The 22,815-nt window shown below is 42.7% G+C and overlaps 1 protein-coding gene across 4 annotated transcripts in view; it reads right to left on the bottom strand.

Annotated features, from left to right (window-relative positions):
• ldlrad4a (low density lipoprotein receptor class A domain containing 4a) overlaps nucleotides 1-20,174 on the bottom strand; it is a 127,777-nt gene extending 107,603 nt beyond the window's left edge. For 3 of the 4 annotated variants that reach the window (XM_078398072.1, XM_078398075.1, XM_078398076.1), the window contains exon 1: nucleotides 19,758-19,856. The gene's annotated coding sequence lies outside the window, so the exon portion shown is untranslated. Of the gene's footprint in view, nucleotides 1-19,757; nucleotides 19,857-19,903 lie in introns of those variants that run through there. The other variant, XM_078398074.1, reaches the window with a different exon arrangement.
• Between the last annotated feature and the right edge of the window lie 2,641 nt (nucleotides 20,175-22,815).

Below are 22,815 nucleotides of genomic sequence, written 5' to 3'. Positions count from 1 at the left end.
TGTTTTGGTTATACTATATGCAATACTAAATATATATTACCTCCAAATGTTTAAAAACATAAGCATGGATAACAAAGGTTAACGTTTATAACCATTCAAAGGTAATAATAAAGCCACCTTTAAAGAAAGTTGCCGTTTCTGTCGTGAACTTACGTGAAGGCAATCTAAATGTTGCGAGTGATTTAGATCCTGACTTATTTCCACCTCGACATAGCATGAAATATGAAATAAAATAAAAAAAATATCCAGATAGTGGTATTCCAATGAGCCTGCATCATTGTTCTTCTGGGTGGTAGAGGGTGATGATTTGGGAGGTGGCGCAAATACCTTGACAAGTGGCAGGTGCAGATGCATTGACAATGTACAGTGGTGGCAAAGGTGAATGTTTAAGCTGAAGAAAAATGCCAAACCACAGGTTCTTAAAGATAGACACAATAAGCTGGAGTAACTTAACAGTGTAAGAAAATAACTGCAGATGCTGGTACAAATCGAAGGTATTTATTCACAAAATGCTGGAGTAACTCAGCAGGTCAGGCAGCATCTCAGGAGAGAAGGAATGGGCGACGTTTCGGGTCGAGACCCTTCTTCAGTCAACAGGTCGGACAGCATCTCTGAAGAAAAGGAATAGGTGATTTTTCAGGTCGAGACCCGAAACATCACCCATTCCTTTTCCCCAGAGATACTACCTGTCCCACTGAGTTGCTACAGCTTTTTGTGTCTATCTTCGGTGTAAACCAGCATCTGCAGTTCCTTGCTACACACAGTTTTTTTAAACTCTATTTGGTGTCAAACCTTTTGATTGTTATGGAGATACATGAGACTGCAAATGCTGTAAAACAAACTGCTGGAGGAACTCAATGGGTCAGAAAGCATCTGTGGAAGCAAAGGGAAATGCTACATTACGAGTCCTGATGCAGGGTAGAGAAACAAAATGTCAACCATCTTTTTGCCTCCACAGAACCTGCATGACCTGCCATTTCCTCCAGCAGTTTGTTTTTTGTTCTGGATTGTTATGAGAACTAACCCTTCCCTAGCAATTTGGAAGTACTCTTTTTATTTCTTATTTCTCTATATAATGGTAACTAATTTAGAAATAGGATGATATTAAGCAGAAAGGATGCAACTCCAAGGGAAAGGAGAATATGCATCAAAACAATCAACTCATACAAAAAGTCAAAAGCCACATTTAACCAAGCTTGTAACTCACTTATCAGAACAAGTACTTTACTTCTTCAATCAATATCCTTAAACACAGAAGAAATGCAATTTACTCTTTGCAACATGTAATCATTTTACAAAAATTAAAGATAAAATTCCTATTTTAGACAAATAAGATTGAAAAAATTAAAATATTTCCTCAAATGCAAACTTATTTCACTGAACTTTTGTCAAAATCGAACTGACATTTGAGATTAAGATTAAAACAAATTTAAATTTGACATAAAATTGGTAAATACAATATTTTCCACCGCAGATCTATGAGATCACTTCAATAAAGTTGTTATGCTTACATAAATTTACAAACTCCCCAGAAAAGATGCCAAAATCAATTTTATTAAACATTAAATTAATATATGTCATGAAGTGCCAAAATGTGAAGTTCCCATTAACTTTAGAGAAAATGTCATTCAATGGCATTCAGTGGGTCGAGCAGCATCAGTGGGTAGAAAGGAATGGTCAATATTTGATGTTCTAGATTCCAACATCTAGTTTCTTGTGTCTGCAGAAGGAACATATTTACAAACATAAAAATTCAATGTGGATTTAGGAGATTCAATTGAAGAACCATTAATTTATTGGCAAAATGTATTGTGTACAAGTTTTATATGTTAGCCCCTGATGGTGGAGGGAAGTTAAAGTTCATGGCGAACAAATCGGCTGCTTTGACTATTTGGTGGCCTTCACTTGGATATGCACAAATTCATCACCTATTTCACATAATAATGTAAAAAAACTGTTGGAGGCAGAAGCCAATCTGTTCTTGGCATGAATAAGGCTTTTCTTGCCTATTCAATAAGATTATGGTTGATACTTTTACCTCAGCACCACTGTCCTGCACCCACAAGATTACTTATACCATGTTACTTTAGACCTTAGAGACACAGAGTGGAAACAGGCCCTTTGGCCCGTCGAGTCCGTGCTGGCCAGCGATCACCCCGTACACTGGTACTATCCTATACACTAGGAACAATTTACAATTTTTACCAAAGCTAATTATTCTACAAATCTGTACGCCTCTAGAGTGTGGGAGGAATTTCGAGCACCCGGAGAAAACCCACATGGTCACAGGGAGAATGTATAAACTGCTTACAGACATCACCCGGTCAGGATCGAACCTGTCTATTTCACTGTCTAAGGCAGCAACTCTATCACTCCGCCACTGTGCCGCCCCAGGGGTCAGAGCTATGTTCTGTCAAGGGTTATGTAACGTGCTCTTGCAGGCATATTTTTCTGTGTAGAATTAGGTAAGTCTCTGGGCCATAACAAATTCCTCTCCCTCCCATCCTACCCAGACCAATGGACAATAGGTGCAGGAGGAGGCCATTCGACCCTTCAAGCCAGCACCGCCATTCAATGTGCTCATGGCTGATCATTCTCAATCAGTACCCCGTTCCTGCCTTCTCCCCATACCCCCTGACTCCGCTATCCTTAAGAGCTCTATCTAGCTCTCTCTTGAATGCATTCAGAGAATTGGCCTCCACTGCCTTCTGAGGCAGAGAATTCCACAGATTCACAACTCTGTGACTGAAAAGGTTTTTCCTCATCTCCGTTCTAAATGGCCTACCCCTTATTCTTAAACTGTGGCCCCTTGTTCTGGACTCCCCCAACATTGGGAACATGTTTCCTGCCTCTAATATGTCCAACCCCTTAATAATCATATACGTTTCGATAAGATCTCCTCTCATCCTTCCAAATTCCAGTGTATACAAGCCCAGTCGCTCCAGTCTTTCAACATATGATAGTCCCGCCATTCCGGGAATTAACCCAGTAAACCTACGCTGCACGCCCTCAATAGCAAGAATATCCTTCCTCAAATTTGGAGACCAAAACTGCACACAGTACTCCAGGTGCGGTCTCACTAGGGCCCTGTACAACTGCAGAAGGACCTCTTTGCTCCTATACTCAACTCCTCTTGTTATGAAGGCCAACATTCCATTGGCTTTCTTCACTGCCTGCTGTACCTGCATGCTTCCATTCAGTGACTGATGCACTAGGACACCCAGATCTCGTTGTACGTCCCCTTTTCCTAACTTGACACCATTCAAATAATACTCTGCCTTCCTATTCTTACCACCAAAGTGGATAACCGGATCCACGCTTGCGCTGTTGTGGGAGGGTTGCCGGGCCAGTCCCGACGTGCCCCGCGCCTGACCTTCCTTCCATGGTGCAGCGCAGGCCTTTCTCCCGTGGTGCAGCGCGGCGTCAGAGAGAAGGCCAAAGAAGATGGCCGTCGGCAGGACGAACATGCGGCAGCGCCTTGTGGCCACTCTCCTACTGTTGGCCACCACAATGGCCGCCCGGGACGAGTGGCTCCCTCTCCCCTTTCCTCTCTCCCCTCGCCCGCCCCCGGGGGAGACTATCCGGCAGGCAACGGGTCCACGGGTCGTCAGTTGGGGGAGGGTTGCCTGGCCCACAGGAGAGGTTTGGACCCAACGGGTCGTCTAATTAATTTTAAATTAGTGGACATTAAGTGACTACATTTCTGCCTCTTTCCTCTTTTGATAATTGTTTTGCATATTTTTTTTGAACCATCTTGAATACTATATAAACTTGGTGTTGGGGTTATGTAAAGCCAGAGAATGTACTTAGGAGAAAGACCTTGTTAAATATTAAGGACTGAATTTCCACTAATTATATCAGCATAATCTGGGTAAAATCAGCTGGAACAGCAGAAGAAATGTGGGAATTTAAAACATACCCAAATTGCACAGAAGATATATTTATTATGTTTAGTGCTTACCCTGATGTTTTATATCAATTGAAGATTTAATTTCACCTAATCAGACTTGACCCACAACCTTCAGTGAAAAACTGCAAGATTCCGATTATGCTCGATTGTGAAGAGTGAAGTAACACTTACTTTCTCAAGTAGTTGAAAGCACATCTTCTTATTTTCCACAAAGTTTTAAGTTTACCAATAAACACCAAACAAAAATATTAAATTATTTCCCAAAGCTTTAAGACATTTTCAGAAACTTTTAAATCAGGTTACTCATGAAGGTATTAGGATAGGTGGACGAGAACAGGTCAACCTAATTAAAATCACTATTACTTGCTGATAAAGTTTATTAATAGAACTGAAAATAGGTTTAAGTCATAGATATAATATGAAGGAAAAAACATGATGAAACATAGCCCAGCCTAATCCACACAATTTCCAGTACATGTCGGCAATTTTTCCACTACATTACAGCCAATTTCACGAAAAGCAAATATGTATTCATTGTCTTGTGGAGATTTGTAGAACTTTTCTCTGTGCAATTTAGCTAGTATGTTTAAAAAAAGAGTAATCACACTTTGACTGCGGGCAGAGAATCAATGGGCTGAACGTCGTCTTAAGTCGTAAAGAAACAAAACAAATTTGAGAACTTCCAAATTTTGCATAAAGTTGGAAACGTACCCCAATATGTTTTTCTGCTTTTGACATAAAATGACAAGCTAAACTTACATAAAATATGAATTAAATTAAAACAGAAAATGCTGCAAAGACTCAAAAAGTCAGAATTGTGGGAAGAATAAAATTCAGGATTTTTTTGCGTTCCTTTTGAACGTTGTCAAATATGATAATCAACTACTGTTATGGTTCCAATTTTGTCTCAACGAAACTTGATAGATAAAAATATTTTTTATAAACACTATTGTCTTTGAATTTTCCCCGCATTTTCTTCCTTTCTTTCTTTCATCCTTTAGATACAAAGGTATTTTTTACATGACTAATTGTGTCTGAATGTAGCTCTTGAAATTTGTACCCTAGGTTTTCCACAAACTGTGTCAGAATAAGACACTAAAGTGTTGACACAAAGGATGTGTTCTGGAAACTATGCATCACCTTTTAGGATCTGCCTTCACCGTCACAGTTCAGGGCTAAAATGTTAAATTGAATGCCAAGCTTTTGAAAATTCCAATACCATTGAGGAGTTAAAAGTCATGTTCATAGTTAATTATGATCTGATTAACATGAAATATTTTCAACAACACGCTTATTAGCATCAATTACACTGGAAAAAGCTCCAAGCTACTTTAAAGAAGTATTATCAAATAAAAATGAACAACAAACCATAAGAACATATGAGCAAAAGAACTCTCAAAATAATAGTTTTAAAATGAACTGATTAGAGAGTTAAAATTATACAGCAATGTAGTTGATGGCACACCACCAATAGTGAAACATAATGAGGTGGTCAGAATGGGAAAAAAAGAGCATTTTCAATGCCATGTCTTTTTTTCACTGATCCACCTTGGTCCTTTAAGAAAACAATCGGTCGTTTAGTCAGTTTACAGACTTTTGGTTTGTGTTTTCCCCATCTCTTCAGCTCTCCAATTCAATGCAGTTTTTATTTTACATCAAAGACAAACCAAAATATTGTTTAAAGTGTGAAATTACAAAAATATCAATACATGGGAATTGTTTGCAATGCCATTGGTACATTTTAAATTAAAATCAAAGTAAGTAATTACAAGGTGTTAGAATGCACCCCTAACATGATTCAGAGAGCCTGTTAACTTCACACAGCTAAACCATCAGTGGTCAATCGTGCAATTCACATGTCAGCCTTCCTTTACCCAAAAGCCAACAAATGATCGAGATCTTTTGTAACAATGGCTCAATCCTTGATCAGAAAGCACGGATTTAATCTACAAAGTCTCCTTTTTTCCCCAACGCCCGATGGTCACAAGAAGCAGAGTGAGGGAGAATTACATACCTTGTTCCTATACAGCAGCATTACTAGTTTTCTAAAACCACGAACACAGTTTAATAACATTGCATCTCAAGGAGCAGAAGAAACACCTGACAATATTATTCAAGAAACATGATAAAATTGAAATAAAGTTTTTGTCTTATATTTCATGAAAATGTAAAAACCCAGATTTTGACATAAACCAGAAGAGAAATTTGACTGAAAGGGACAAGATGTTTATCTCTGGATATCTTTTATCTGATCCAGATGCAAAAAGAAATTACTTGCTGCAGCTATTTAAAGCTATTTGGCACAGCTATAAAGCTATAAAGCTATTGGCTCACCATGTCCATGCTGACCAAGTTACATGTGCCTCCAAACCCTTCCTGTCCATGTACCTGTCTAAATGCCTTTTAAATGTTGTGATTGGACCTGCCTCTAGCACTTCCTCTGACAACTCGTTCACATACACACGACCCTCTGTGAGACAAATTTGTCCCACAGGTCCCTATTAAATCTTTCCCCTCTCACCTTAAACTTTACCCTAGATTATTTGATTCCCCTAGCCAGGCAACTAGACTGTGACTATTCACCTTACCTATGCCCCTCATGATTTTATAGATCTCCATAAGGTCACCCTTCAGCCTCCTACACTCCAGGGAAAATGCCTTTGCTTTTCCAGCCTCTCGCTATAATTCAAACCCTCCAGTCCAAATAACATCTTCGTAAATCTTCTTTGCACCCATACCAGTTTAATGACATCCTTCCTATCAGAACTGTACCGTTTACCAAATGTGGCCTTACTAATGTCTTGTCCAGCTGTAACATGACATTCCAACTCATGTGTCACCACTTTCAAACTACCTCACATTTATCTGAATTAAATTCTGTCTACTATTGCTCAGCATCAAGTTGATCAAGATCCCATTGTAATCTTAGATAACATTCTTCACTGTCCAAAATAGAGGGGTTGCACGGCAGGCGAGGTCACAACCCCTGACCCGTACTGTTGCCATGCAACGCCTTCTGGAGTGCAGGCGGTGAACTTCAGGTAAGCACTTACTATGGCTGCCATTGAAGAGTTGGGATAATTGCTTAGTCTTTTTCTTCTATTTTATGTTTGGAACGACTTCTGTTATGGAACAGGTGTCACAAAATGCTGGAGCAACTCAGCAGGTCAGGGAGCATCTTGGAGAGAAGGAATGGGTGAGGTTTTGGGTCGAGACCCTTCTTCAGAACGATGGAACAATTGTTTGTCCTAATTTGAGGGTGTTGCAGTCGAATATTGCGGCTGCACTTTGCTGCAGCTCGGCTTCCCCCGGCTTCTACCATCAGCGCATCTCCGGCTCCCTCCCGGCATTCTGAGTGTCCCGACACCTCTCCCCGTTCCTGCACTCCTCCAGGCTCGGCACACCTGCTTCACGCCTCACTTCCTGCAGCTCTTCGGCCCCTCGCCGCTCCTGCTGGCCCTCCAGCCCTTCTCCCCGCTCGCCATCTCCGTCAGCCGGGCTCTGTTTCCGGTTGGCCGGTGCTCAACACCTCGCGGCTGGGGCTGCCGAGCAGAGCCGTGGCCTGATCCTCCCTCCGCCTATTTCCTCGGCTCCCATCGCCCGGCCCAGTTCTCACTGCTGCTCGGCCTCCACTGTCAATCAGCCCCTCCACGGCTCCTCTTCGGGCTCGACACTCTCCTCCTCCTCCTCTTCCACCGTCGCCGACCTCCAACGCTCGCTGCTTCTGCCCTGCAGACTCTCCAGGCCCTTCGGCTCGGGTTCTTCCCAGCTCGCTCAACCCTGTCCTTTCCTCCTCTTCTCCCCCTACCGGCGGCCCTCTGCTTCTCGACCTTGCTCTCCTGCCTCCATTCCCGGCCGCGTTTCCCCTTCTCCCACTGGCTGGCCAGACATCTTCCCAGCTGCTTCTTACGTCCGCGGGTTTTGCAGCCCTTCTCCTGGTTCCTCTTCCTCCGCCGGATCCTCCAGCTTCTTCCCCAATTTTTACAGCACAAAAATTGACCATTTTTGCATTTTTTTCAAGATAAGAACGTACGTGTTGCATGTGTTACTAGTGTATGCCAGAAGCTGCCATGTCCTCCAGATGCCTTGAGGGACGCCGTGCATCACACCCTTTGACCTTACGTGCAATCCCCCTATACCATAATTTTAGTATTATCTGCAAATTTACTAACCATGTCACGTACATTCTCATCCAAATTGGTAATAAAAAAATGTCAAACATTTTGCTCCTGAAATAATGTTAGTATTATTCAATAACACCTTGTTCCTGGCTATAATTTTTAAATGATTAAAACTGCCTTTTACATCCAACAACATAATGTACTGCAGACACAAGGAACAGCTGATGCTGATTTACAAAAAAGGGTAAAAGTGCTAGAGTAACTCAGCAGGCCAGGCATCATCTCTGGAAGAGATGGATAGGCAACATTTAAAAGTTTAGAGTGTGAAGAAGGGTCCCGACCTGAAATGTTGCCGATCCATGTCCACTAGAAACGCTACCTGACCTGCTGAGTTACTCCAGCACATTGTGGGTTATTTTTAAAACATAAAATAGACAATAGACAATAGACAATAGACAATAGGTGCAGGAGTAGGCCATTCAGCCCTTCGAGCCAGCACCGCCATTCAATGCGATCATGGCTGATCACTCTCAATCAGTACCCCGTTCCTGCCTTCTCCCCATACCCCCTCACTCCGCTATCCTTAAGAGCTCTATCCAGCTCTCTCTTGAAAGCATCCAACGAACTGGCCTCCACTGCCTTCTGAGGCAGAGAATTCCACACCTTCACCACTCTCTGACTGAAAAAGTTCTTCCTCATCTCCGTTCTAAATGGCCTACCCCTTATTCTTAAACTGTGGCCCCTTGTTCTGGACTCCCCCAACATTGGGAACATGTTTCCTGCCTCTAATGTGTCCAATCCCCTAATTATCTTATATGTTTCAATAAGATCCCCCCTCATCCTTCTAAATTCCAGTGTATACAAGCCCAATCGCTCCAGCCTTTCAACATACGACAGTCCCGCCATTCCGGGAATTAACCTAGTGAACCTACGCTGCACGCCCTCCATAGCAAGAATATCCTTCCTCAAATTTGGAGACCAAAACTGCACACAGTACTCCAGGTGCGGTCTCACCAAGGCCCGGTACAACTGTAGAAGGACCTCTTTGCTCCTATACTCAACTCCTCTTGTTACGAAGGCCAACATTCCATTGGCTTTCTTCACTGCCTGCTGTACCTGCATGCTTCCTTTCATTGACTGATGCACTAGGACACCCAGATCTCGTTGAACTCCCCCTCCTCCTAACTTGACACCATTCAGATAATAATCTGCCTTTCTATTCTTACTTCCAACGTGAATAACCTCACACTTATCTACATTAAACTGCATCTGCCATGTATCCGCCCATTCACACAACCTGTCCAAGTCACCCTGCAGCCTTATTGCATCTTCCTCACAATTCACACTACCCCCCAGCTTAGTATCATCTGCAAATTTGCTAATGGTACTTTTAATCATATAACATATAACATATAACAACTACAGCATGGAAACAGGCCTGTCCGGCCCTACCAGTCCACGCCGACCATTCTCCCTGACCTAGTCTCATCTACCTGCACTCAGACCATAACCCTCCAATCCCCTCCTATCCATATACCTATCCAATTTACTCTTAAATAATAAAATCGAGCCAGCCTCCACCACTTCCACCGGAAGCCCATTCCATACAGCCACAACCCTCTGAGTAAAGAAGTTCCCCCTCATGTTACCCCTAACCTTTGTCCCTCAATTCTGAAGCTATGTCCCCTTGTTGGAATCTTCCCCACTCTCAAAGGGAAAAGCCTACCCACGTCAACTCTGTCCGTCCCTCTCAAAATTTTAAAAACCTCTATCAAGTCCCCCCTCAACCTTCTACGCTCCAAAGAATAAAGACCCAACCTATTCAACCTCTCTCTGTAGCCTAAGTGCTGAAACCCAGGCAACATTCTAGTAAATCTCCTCTGTACCCTCTCCATTTTGTCGACATCCTTCCTATAATTTGGCGACCAGAACTGCACACCATACTCCAGATTCGGCCTCACCAATGCCCTGTACAATTTCAACATTACATCCCAACTTCTATACTCGATGCTCTGATTTATAAAGGCAAGCATACCAAACGCCTTCTTCACCACCCTATCCACATGAGATTCCACCTTCAGGGAACAATGCACAGTTATTCCCAGATCCCTCTGTTCCACTGCATTCCTCAATTCCCTACCATTTACCCTGTACGTCCTATTTTGATTTGTCCTACCAAAATGCAGCACCTCACACTTATCAGCATTAAACTCCATCTGCCATCTTTCAGCCCACCCTTCCAAAAGGCCCAAGTCTCTCTGTAGACTTTGAAAATCTACCTCACTATCAACTACTCCACCTATCTTAGTATCATCTGCATATTTACTAATCCAATTTGCCACACCATCATCCAGATCATTAATGTAAATGACAAACAACAGTGGACCCAACACAGATCCTTGGGGCACTCCACTAGACACTGGCCTCCAACCTGACATACAATTGTCAACCATTACCCTCTGGTATCTCCCATTCAGCCATTGTTGAATCCATCTTGCAACCTCACTATTAATACCCAACGATTTAACCTTCTTAATCAACCTTCCATGTGGAACCTTGTCAAATGCCTTACTGAAGTCCATATAGACAACATCCACAGCCTTGCCCTTATCAATTTCCCTGGTAACCTCTTCAAAAAATTCAAGAAGATTAGTCAAACATGACCTTCCAGGCACAAATCCATGTTGACTGTTTCTAATCAGGCCTTGATTATCCAAATAATTATATATATTGTCCCTAAGTATCTTTTCCATTAATTTTCCCACCACAGACGTCAAACTAATAGGTCTATAATTGCTAGGTTTACTTTTAGAACCTTTTTTAAACAAAGGCACAACATGCGCAATGCGCCAATCTTCCGGCACCATCCCTGTTTCTAATGACGTTTGAAATATTTCCGTCATAGCCCCTGCTATTTCTGCACTAACTTCCCTCAATGTCCTAGGGAATATCCTATCAGGACCTGGAGACTTATCCACTTTTATATTCTTCAAAAGTGTCCGTACCTCCTCTTCTTTAATCCTCCTAATTTCCATCACTACTCTACTTGTTTCGCTTACCTCACATAATTCAATATCCTTCTCCTCGGTAAATACCGAAGAAAAGAAATTGTTTAATATCTCCCCCATTTCTTCCGGCTCAGCACATAGCTGTCCACTCTGACTCTCTAATGGACCAATTTTATCCCTCACTATCCTTTTGCTATTGACATATCTGTAGAACCCCTTGGGGTTTACTTTTACATTACTTGCCAAAGCAGCCTCATATCTTTTTTTCGCTTTTCTAATTTCCTTTTTAAGATTCCTTTTACATTCTTTATATTCCTCAAAAACCTCATTTACTCCCTGCCGCTTATATTTATTGTATATCTCCCTCTTTTTCCGAACCAAGTGTCCAATTTCCCTGGAAAACCACGGCTCTTTCAAATTATTATTCTTTCCTTTCCACCGAACAGGGACATAAAGACTCTGTACTCTCAAAATTTCACCTTTAAATATCCTCCATTTCTCTATTATATCCTTTTCATAAAACAACAATTTCCATTTCACTCCTTTTAAATCCTTTCTCATCTCCTCAAAATTAGCCTTTCTCCAATCCAAAATCTCAACCCTTGGTCCAGATTTGACCTTCTCCATAATGATATTGAAACTAATGGCATTGTGATCACTAGACCCAAAGTGCTCCTCAACACATACCTCCGTCACCTGACCCATCTCATTTCCTAACAGGAGGTCCAACACTGCCCCTTCTCTGGTAGGCACCTCTACGTATTGCTGCAAAAAACTATCCTGCACACATTTTACAAACTCCAAACCATCCAGCCCTTTAACAGAATGTGATTCCCAGTCTATATACGGAAAATTGAAATCACCCACAATCACCACTCTGTGCTTACTACTAATATCTGCTATCTCCTTACATATTTGCTCTTCCAATTCTCGTTCCCTATTTGGCGGTCTATAATACACCCCTATAAGTGTTGCTAAACCTTTCTCATTTCTGAGTTCCACCCAAACAGCCTCCTTAATCGAGCCTTCTAGTCTGTCCTGCCAAAGCACTGCTGTGATATCCTCCCTGACAAGCAATGCAACACCCCCACCTCTTGCCCCTCCGATTCTACCACATCTGAAACAATGAAATCCTGGAATATTTAATTGCCAATCGCAACCCTCCTGCAACCATGTTTCACTGATCGCCACAACATCATACTTCCAGATGTCAATCCAGGCTCTAAGCTCATCCACCTTTCTTACAATGCTCCTAGCATTAAAATATACACATTTAAGGGACCCATCATTTCTTATTCTCAGTTTATTTCTTTTCCCTTCTTTCTCTCCTACATATTGGGTCTGAGTGTTTCCCTTTTCTGCCTCCTGCCTCACACACTGCCTATTAGCTATCTGTGTTTGAGTCCCTCCCCCCAACCGTACTAGTTTAAAGTCTCCGCAGTTATTTTAGCAAATCTCCCCGCCAGGATATTGGTTCCCCTCGGGTTCAGATGCAACCCGTCCTTTTTGTACAGGTCATACTTCCCCCAGAAGAGGTCCCAATGATCCAGAAACTTGAAACCCTGCTCCCTGCACCAGTTCCTCAGCCCTTCGTCTAAGTCATTAATGTATATCGTAAATAGCTGGGGTCCCAGCACCGAACCTTGCGGTACCCCACTGGTCACTACCTGCCATTCCAAAAGGGACCCATTTATCCCCACTCTTTGCTTTCTGTCTGTCAACCAATTTTCTATCCATGTCAGTGCCCTACCCCCAATACCATGTGCCCTAATTTTGCCCACTAATCTCCTATGTGGGACCTTGTCGAAGGCTTTCTGAAAGTCTCAGGACTCTCCCCTGTCAATTTTCCTAGTTACATCCTCAATAAATTCCAGTAGATTTGTCAAGCATGATTTCCCTGCTGCTCTATAAATTTATTGATTGGGTGTTTATTTCTCTAAATGTAATTAATCAGTGAAATACTTGCATGAATGGGCTACCGCATTCACTACTATCATTTTGTTTTTGTGGTTTGTGCTGGTTTTAGTTGGATGAATTTTCATGATGTGCTTCTTTTAGAACACTACAATCACATCTTATTTTACGATTCCAGTTATGTTCTGAAAATGTATAATCTCTTACAGTTTCAAAGAAATTAGTACATACTTGAATCTTTTCTTCTGCTCCCCCCCCCCCCCCCCCCCCCCCGGTTAATCTCTTCCTATGACTGCTTGAATGTCTGGTGTCAGGCCGTATGAACAGTTGTGGCCTGTTCACCGAACTAACTGAGTGTAACAATGCTGAGAGTGCAGTCTGGGAGTCGAAACTGCTGTTAGTTTGCTTAGTCTTCTGGTGAATTTGGAGGATTTTGAACAGAGATTGATGGTTATATCTTTCCAATGGCTTGCTATGCCTGTTGTAGGTAACCCAGTTCTCAGAAGCATAAAGGGATTAGAGCTGCATAGTAAACCATGTTTTGCGGCAAGGTCTGAGGCCTTGATTTTCCAAATGCTCTTTACTTCATTCAATCAAAGACTGTGTTGGTGAATTAAAGGTGATGGTGCATTTCATCATCCAAGTATGCCTTTGCTGAGACGTGTCTTTAGAGGTACATGATTTCATAGTCATATGAAAATGCAAATAGGCCGTTCGGCCCACGACATTGATGACTATCACTGGAAACCTTCCATCACCCTCTATTGCCAAATCAATTTTGGATCCATTTTACCAAGTTTCCCAGGATTCCTTGAGCTCGAACTTTTTGGACCAGTGTCCCATGTAGCACCATGACAAAGGTTTGTTACTGAAGTTCATGTAAACTACCCACCTACTGCACAGATCCCCTCAAAACATTCCTCAAAATTTTCAATCAGATTGTTTGACAAGATTGTTTGACAAAGCTATGTTGGTTATCTCTGCTCCAGCCTTTTCAAGCGATCGTTATTCCTGTTCCTCAGGTGAGGGTTTGGATAGTAGAACATTGGCCCATGATGTCAGCCCAAAATGTTGTCAGATTAAATTAATCCTTTCTCCATGTGATCCATATCACTCCCTACCCTGCATATTTTCATATGCTTATCTAAAAGCCTCTTATTCACTACTATATCTAATTCCACCACAACTCCGGGCAGCACTTTCCAGGTACCTACCACTCCTTGTGTTTACAAAAATAACATTTGCTCTGCACAATTCTTTTAAACGTCCCCCGCTAATCTGGCAGCTCTGCCGTCTAATTTTTGACATTTCCATGTTGGGAGAAAGATTCTGACAAGCTATGCTTTTCAATAGACAATAGACAATAGGTGCAGGAGTAGGCCATTCAGCCCTTCGAGCCAGCACCGCCATTCAATGCGATCATGACTGATCACTCTCAATCAGTACCCCGTTCCTGCCTTCTCCCCATACCCCCTCACTCCGCTATCCTTAAGAGCTCTATCCAGCTCTCTCTTGAAAGCATCCAACGAACTGGCCTCCACTGCCTTCTGAGGCAGAGAATTCCACACCTTCACCACTCTCTGACTGAAAAAGTTCTTCCTCATCTCCGTTCTAAATGGCCTACCCCTTATTCTTAAACTGTGGCCCCTTGTTCTGGACTCCCCCAACATTGGGAACATGTTTCCTGCCTCTAATGTGTCCAATCCCATAATTATCTTATATGTTTCAATAGGATAACCCCTCATCCTTCTAAATTCCAGTGTATACAAGCCCAATCGCTCCAGCCTTTCAACATACGACAGTCCCGCCATTCCGGGAATTAACCTAATGAACCTACGCTGCACGCCCTCCATAGCAAGAATATCCTTCCTCAAATTTGGAGACCAAAACTGCACACAGTACTCCAGGTGCGGTCTCACCAGGGCCCGGTACAACTGTAGAAGGACCTCTTTGCTCCTATACTCAACTCCTCTTGTTACGAAGGCCAACATTCCATTGGCTTTCTTCACTGCCTGCTGTACCTGCATGCTTCCTTTCATTGACTGATGCACTAGGACACCCAGATCTCGTTGAACTCCCCCTCCTCCTAACTTGATACCATTCAGATAATAATCTGCCTTTCTATTCTTACTTCCAAAGTGAATAACCTCACACTTATCTACATTAAACTGCATCTGCCATGTATCCGCCCACTCACACAACCTGTCCAAGTCACCCTGCAGCCTTATTGCATCTTCCTCACAATTCACACTACCCCCCAGCTTAGTATCATCTGCAAATTTGCTAATGGTACTTTTAATCCCTTCGTCTAAGTCATTAAGACCTTGTCGAAGGCTTTCTGAAAGTCGAGGTACACCACATCCACTGACTCTCCCCTGTCAATTTTCCTAGTTACATCCTCAAAAAATTCCAGTAGATTTGTCAAGCATGATTTCCCCTTCGTAAATCCATGCTGACTCGGAATGATCCTGTTACTGCTATCCAAATGCTCAGCAATTTCGTCTTTTATAATTGACTCCAGCATCTTCCCCACCACTGATGTCAGACTAACTGGTCTATAATTACCCGTTTTCTCTCTCCCTCCTTTCTTAAAAAGTGGGATAACATTTGCTATCCTCCAATCCACAGGAACTGATCCTGAATCTATAGAACATTGAAAAATGATCTCCAATGCTTCCACTATTTCTAGAGCCACCTCCTTAAGTACCCTGGGATGCAGACCATCAGGCCCTGGGGATTTATCAGCCTTCAGTCCCATCAGTCTACCCAAAACCATTTCCTGCCTAATGTGGATTTCCTTCAGTTCCTCCATCACCCTAGGTTCTCCGGCCCCTAGAACATTTGGGAGATTGTGTGTATCTTCCTCAGTGAAGACAGATCCAAAGTAACGGTTTAACTCGTCTGCCATTTCTTTGTTCCCCATAATAAATTCCCCTGCTTCTGTCTTCAAGGGACCCACATTTGCCTTGACTATTTTTTTCCTCTTCACGTACCTAAAAAAACTTTTGCTATCCTCCTTTATATTATTGGCTAGTTTACCCTCGTACCTCATCTTTTCTCCCCGTATTGTCTTTTTAGTTAACTTTTGTTGCTCTTTAAAAGAGTCCCAATCCTCTGTCTTCCCACTCTTCTTTGCTATGTTATACTTCCTCTCCTTAATTTTTATGCTGTCCCTGACTTCCCTAGTCAGCCACAGGTGTCTCTTACTCCCCTTAGAGTCTTTCCACCTCTTTGGAATAAATTGATCCTGCAACCTCTGCATTATTCCCAGGAATACCTGCCATTGCTGTTCTACCGTCTTCCCTGCTAGGGCCTCCTTCCAGTCAATTTTGGCCAGCTCCCGCCTCATGCCTCTGTAATCCCCTTTGCTATATACTGTAATACCGACACTTCCGATTTTCCCTTCTGCCTTTCCATTTGCAGAGTAAAACTTATCATGTTGTGATCACTGCCTCCTAATGGCTCTTTTACCTCTAGTCCCCTTATCAGATCAGGATCATTACACAACACTAAATCCAGAATTGCCTTCTCCCTGGTAGGCTCCAGTACAAGCTGTTCTAAGAATCCATCTCGAAGGCACTCTACAAACTCTCTTTCCTGGGGTCCATTTCCAACCTGATTTTCTCAGTCTACCTGCATGTTGAAATCTCCCATAACCACCGTAGCATTACATTTTTGACACGCCAATTTTATCTCCTGATTCAACTTGCACCCTATGTCGAGGCTACTGTTTGGGGGCCTATAGATGACTCCCATTAGGGTCTTTTTACCCTTACAATTTCTCATTTCTATCCATACTGATTCAACATCTCCTGATTCTATGTCACCCCTTGCAAGGGAATGAATATCATTCCTTACCATCAGAGCAACCCCACCCCCTCTGCCCACCTGTCTGTCTTTTCTATACGTTGTGTACCCCTGAATATTCAGTTCCCAGCCCTGGTCCTCTTGTAGCCATGTCTCAGTGATCCCTACAACATCATACTTGCCCATGACTAACTGAGCCTCAAGCTCATCCACTTTATTTTTTATACTACGCGCATTTAAGTACAACACTTTAACTTCTGTATTTACCTCCCCTCTCACATCGGTCACAATTGGCCCTGCCCTTAATTTCTTTTCCCCTCTAGAACTTCTGTTCCAAAATACTGCTTGGATGTGAGTTTGTAACTATGAACTGATAGAAAACAAACACCAAGATGGAGAGAGAATTAATCTGCAATTTACAAAATCAAAGTTTCGCTGAAATCACTGCACATTTTCATTTTAACAAAACACAAAAGGAAACTCGAAAATTCAAAATAAAATTCTGCCCTTTTGAAACTTTAAGCTAATTTAACACAAAAATCTCTTTTTTTTTAATTGCGTATTCTATTTAGCCACCACACATAATGCAGTACAGCACTCTGTGTTTGTCCTTATTTACAAAATGAAGTACAATAGTTGTACTGTGGGAGAATTTCCTTGATCTATTTCAACATTAAAAAAATAGTCTGTGCAAAGATTAGTGCTTACTCCACCACTAACTTTGAGTTGTCCTTCACGGGTATTCCATTAACAAAAACAACCGATATCCAACATCATCTTCTTATCGAATCAAATGTCAAAAAGGACATGCTCCCACTCTGGTTTGGGTGGTACAGTGGTGCTGTTGGTACGGCTGCTGCCTCACAGCACCAGAGACCCAGACTCGATCCTAACTCAGATGCTGTCTGTGTAGTTTGCACGTTCTGTCATGTGGGGTTTCCTCAGGGTGCTCCATCTTCCTCCCGCATCCGAAAGACATGCGGGTTTGTAGATTAATTGGCTTCTGTAAATTGCCACGTGTGTATAGTGGGTGGATGCAAAAGTGAGATAATATAATCACCATGGACTTGGTGGGTCAGTTTCCATGCTGGATAAAAGGTTCTGTGAATTCAGTGATGGATTATATGGGATCTGCAGTCAAATGGTGAGCAATAGAGCAAATTGTCACCCATTTCTTCTCTCCCGAGACGCTGCCTGACCCGCTGAGTTACTCCAGCATTTTGTATCTAGATGGATATATTATCTGGAATGATGTGTACTTCTTCCATTTGACCTCTATGTTCTTGTCATTTGGATTTACGGTGTTTTGCGCTTTTCCAGATAGTCCTCCATTTTGATTTGTCTCTGTGCCAAGGATTCCCATAAGGAGGTGAAGATGCTACGACTTTTCATGTAAACTTTGAGATTATCCTAGCTTTGACATAGCTCAAGTAAACAACTTGTTTCAGGAGTTTGGTGTTAGAAACACGAATAATGTGACCAACCCAGCAAAGCTGGTTGACTGTTAGCACTGGGAAACTGGTTTGGTGTACACCACTAACATTGGTTCACCAATTCTGCCAATGGATTTGGAGGATTTTGCACAGACGTAATATTGTTTCTGCAGTGTTTTGAGCTATCTACTGTAGGTCATTTATATCTCTAAAATATATAGGAGAGCAAAGATCACAACTGTTTAGCAGACCATGAACCTAATACCAGATCTGTGGCCTTGGTTTTCAAAGACTTTGGCTTCAAAGAGCCAAAGGCAGTATCAGCAGAATGGAGACAGTGGTGAATGTCATCAATATTAACTAGTACTGTGTATAGAACCCAGGTTATAGAACACAATCTACATTTTCCAGTTTTCTGTCATGGATCAGCCATGATTTCATTGAATACAGTGGAGTAAGTATCAGTGTCAACTCCTTCTTTGTGTTCTTCTTGATCTTAATTATTGAGGAATTGTGTTGAAACGTCAATGGGATCTTAGTCTTTAGATCCATTCTCAGTTTAATTTGGCAAAGGAATCAAGGGTGATTTGGAATTTGATCTCCATGTGCATGAATGCACGATTTGGATTGACACCTGCTAACTGATGATTGAAGGTGATTTGATGTTAGTTCTGGAGTAGATTAAAAGTTGAATAGTTCCCCATGCATCCTGGAGATCAACTCTACTCCAATGGAGAACTTATTGGAGATGCAACGAGGTTTGCAGCAACGAAGACGGATAAGAGAGTTATCACGCTTACTTGACCCTGGTCTGCACCAGCCCCGACTTGTGGAGGAAGCACTGGTTTGGATCAGTTTGCATGTCATCACATCGCAGACAAAAAATGGAAATGAATCTTAGAAAGACGACCCTTCTTGAAGCACCCTCTATCATAATTTACATTTGCAGCAAATCACTTATTTAAAAATTAAAAGTTACACCCTTCATATATTAGAAGCATCACTTTCAGATTATAGCATTTAATCATTACACATTTCACGTCTTTTGTTTTACATTGTCCCGTTAACTGAGTAACACAAAGTGGATGTAAACGGCCCAAAATGTCAATAAAATAAAATTCGCACAAACCTAGGCTGAGCAGGAGTAACTGCATTTAAGTTAGTTTTTTCCCCCTAAACGCTATAATTCACTGTGCAACTACAAAAGGCGAACTTCCATACTTTAAATGGCTTTTATTTTGCTGTCACAAGGTGATTCGGTTGATGTTGTTAGGCTAATGTGATTTATTGTGCTGTTGACTTTAAACTTGGGCCTGTCTGGCCAGCGCACAGACAACACATTCTGTGCGACTGCCCCAGTCTGGCTGCAACTCTCCTCCCTGTCTGGCTTCTATAGGAACACAAAACACACGCGCTCTCCGCGCCACGGGAAAAAAAAGAGCCATTTCACAGCCATCCTCTTGGAAATAATAAATATATTTAAACACAACGGTCAGAAACAACTTAACGTTCCCACCTCCCCTCCGCTCCTAATCGTGAATAAATGACAGCGAGTCTCACTCACCCCCTGAGGCAGTTGTCTGGCGCGGTATCAGTCACCGACTGTCTGACTGTCTGGGCGGCGCTCGAGCTCGCGCTCGCCTCCTCCCCCCCCCCCCCCCCCCCACTCCTCCCTCCTCCTTCCTCCTCCCAACCGCCAACCGTCCTAACCGTCTCTCGCAACCGCAGCCTCCGCGGCGCGGCCGCCGCCGCCGCCACCGCCACCGCCGCCTCCTGTCGTCAATCCCCCTCCCGCTGCCCGCTCGAACTCCATCCAGGCGGACGCATGGGACAAGAGCATTGAGAGGGAGGGAGGGAGGGAGGAGGGCTTCAGGGAGGCAGGGAAGCCAGCAACATATAAAGAAGGAAGAAAGAAAGAAGAAGAAAAACCCTCCCCGGGCAGCTGTGGCGCCTCTCGCTTCGCGGCCGGCCGCAGCTCCACCTACAGGGCTGCATGGAAGGCGGCTCGTCGGGAACAGCAAAGGCAGCAAAGGCAAGAGTCAAGTCAATAGTCAAGAGTGTTTTATTGTCATATGTCCCAGATAGAACAATTACATTCTTACTTGCAGCAGCACAACAGAATATACAAACATAGTACAATGTGATATAAGACAATATAACTGCAGATGCTGGTACAAATCGATTTATTCACAAAATGTGGGGTAACTCAGCAGGTCAGGCAGCATCTCGGGAGAGAAGGAATGGGTGACGTTTCGGGTCGAGACCCTTCTTCAGACTGAGGATATGCAATGTGAACTATGTAATAAACGAGAAAAAAAGTTTAGTGTGTGCGTGTGTGGACACACACACACACACAGAAGGGTCTCGATCCGAAACGTCACCCATTCCTTCTGTCCCGCTGAGTTGCTGCAGCATGTTGTCTACGGTTTAAACCAGCATCTGCAGATCCTTCCCCCCCCCACACACACACACACGTGCGCATATATATATATATATACATTATACATACGCATACACATACACATAAAAACAAACAAACAATAATAGTGCAAAAAGACAAAACCAATGCCCCCAAATCTATATAGTTCAGCGCTTATTTGGAAGTTGCAGTGATTAATAGCCTGATGGCTGTAGGAAAGAAGCTGTCCCTAAATCTGCACGTCAGGCTCCTCTAACTTCTTCAAGTGGAGAGGGCTTGGAGGAGATGAGCAGGGAATTGTTTTCCTTCTCAATGTAGAGGGAAAGAGAGGGAGATCGACAACATGTGAGGTATACATAGATGGGAATAAACTTTTATCCGTAGTAGGTGTCTAAACCAAGAGGATATCAAGTCTTTAAGTTTAATATTGTCATGTGCACTGAAATACGTGAAAAGCTTTGTTTTACATGCTATCCAAACAGATCAGATCGACCTTACATAAATACAGTCAAGCCAAACTCAAGTACATTAGATAGAGCAAAGGGAAAGATACAGAGTAGTGAATATAGTTCTTGGCATTGTAATGCATCAGTTCCAGAGACAAAGTCCAATGTTCGCAATGGGGAAGAGGTGAATCGGACAATACCCTAACTTAGGGAAGGATCATTCAGAAGTCTGATAACAGAGGGGAAGAAGCTGTTCCTTCTGATCGTAAACTTATCATAGGACTCGGACGTGGTAGTCTTATCCTACTCTTGTTCCGTCGATCTCGTCTCTGGCAATTGAGTGTCGAACATTCTCCCTGCTGCTGCCATCATCATGCAGTCTAAACCCCCCTCAGACAGATGTCAGGCTAGCATTTGAGGAATTGAGTGCCACGATCAACAAGCACAAAACAGCATACCACGAGACCTTCCACATCATAGCTGGGGACCAAAAAATATCTATAACTACCATTAACATGTCACCTTAAACACCGGAGGACTCAAAATACTCATCCACTGCTAAACCATTATCAGGAATGGCAACAGTTCCCTCACCCCCACTTCGTAAAATTTGACCCCCTGGCTGTGTTTCTCCATTCTGCATACAGGCAGAGACTGAAGGGCATCGCACTGGCAAAGGGGATTACAAAGTCATGAGAGGCAGAGGAGCCATTTCGGGACTATGTGGACTTGATGGACTGGGCTATGTTCAAGGATTCATTAGCAGACCTGAATGAATATGCCACAATTGTTACTAACTTCATAAAGAAATGTGTGAATTAATGTGTATCTAAAAAGGAGTTCCAAGTCTTCCCTGACCAGATTCCCTGGATGAACCAGGAGATTCTAAATCTTCTGAAGGCCACAACTGTGGTGTTTAGGACTGGTGATCCAAAGTCATACAAGAAGTCCAGGTACAACCTCCTGAAGGCTATTGTGTGTGTGAGGAGTCAATTTCAGACAAATCTGTGGCCACAGATGGATGCTTGACCACTGAGGCAGTGCTTGCATGCTGTCACTTCCTATAAGCCGAAATTGGGTAGCATAAGTGGCAACAATGCTTCACTTTCAGATAATCTCAATGATTTTTATGCATGCTTTGAAAGGAAGAACAATGACACTCCCACAGGAGCCTCTACAGCCACTGATAACCTTGGGTTAACCTTGTGATCTCAGTCTCTGAGGTCAATGTCGGAGCATCCGTCAAGAGGGTGAACCATTTAAGGCATCTAGCCGAGTGTCAAAGACACAAGGAGACTAACTGGCTGGACTATTCAAGGATATCTGCAACCTTTTTTTTCTGTGGCCTGAGGTTCCACCTGCCTCAAAAGGGCATCAATTGCAACTTGCACCAAGAAGAAATATTTCTACAGATTTGAGAGTTAATGACCGAAGTAAAAACCAGAATAGGTCTTTATGGAATAAAGTTTAAAAAAACACTTCTTTACAGAGAAGGTTGTTGAAAAGCTTAAATACTCCAATTGATGGTGGGTTAAGTGTTAAGTTTTAATCAGGCACTGACAGATTTATGTTCACCAAAAATATTAAAGGATATGAATCTAAAACAACAACGTGATCAGCTTGATCTTATCAAATAAAGAGCTATAAAGGGCTAAATAGCTCACTCTTGTTCTCATATTCCTATTACTCGAAGAATAGGGATCCTTGGTCACTTTCTCCGTGTGCCCAGTGAATTGAGATCAAGATGTATATGCTCA

Source organism: Rhinoraja longicauda, chromosome 4 (assembly GCF_053455715.1).
Source record: "Rhinoraja longicauda isolate Sanriku21f chromosome 4, sRhiLon1.1, whole genome shotgun sequence".
Taxonomy (NCBI): Eukaryota; Metazoa; Chordata; class Chondrichthyes; order Rajiformes; family Arhynchobatidae; genus Rhinoraja; species Rhinoraja longicauda.
The sequence above is the reverse complement of the archived record's forward strand: the minus strand, read 5'-3'. Positions and strand labels throughout refer to the sequence as shown.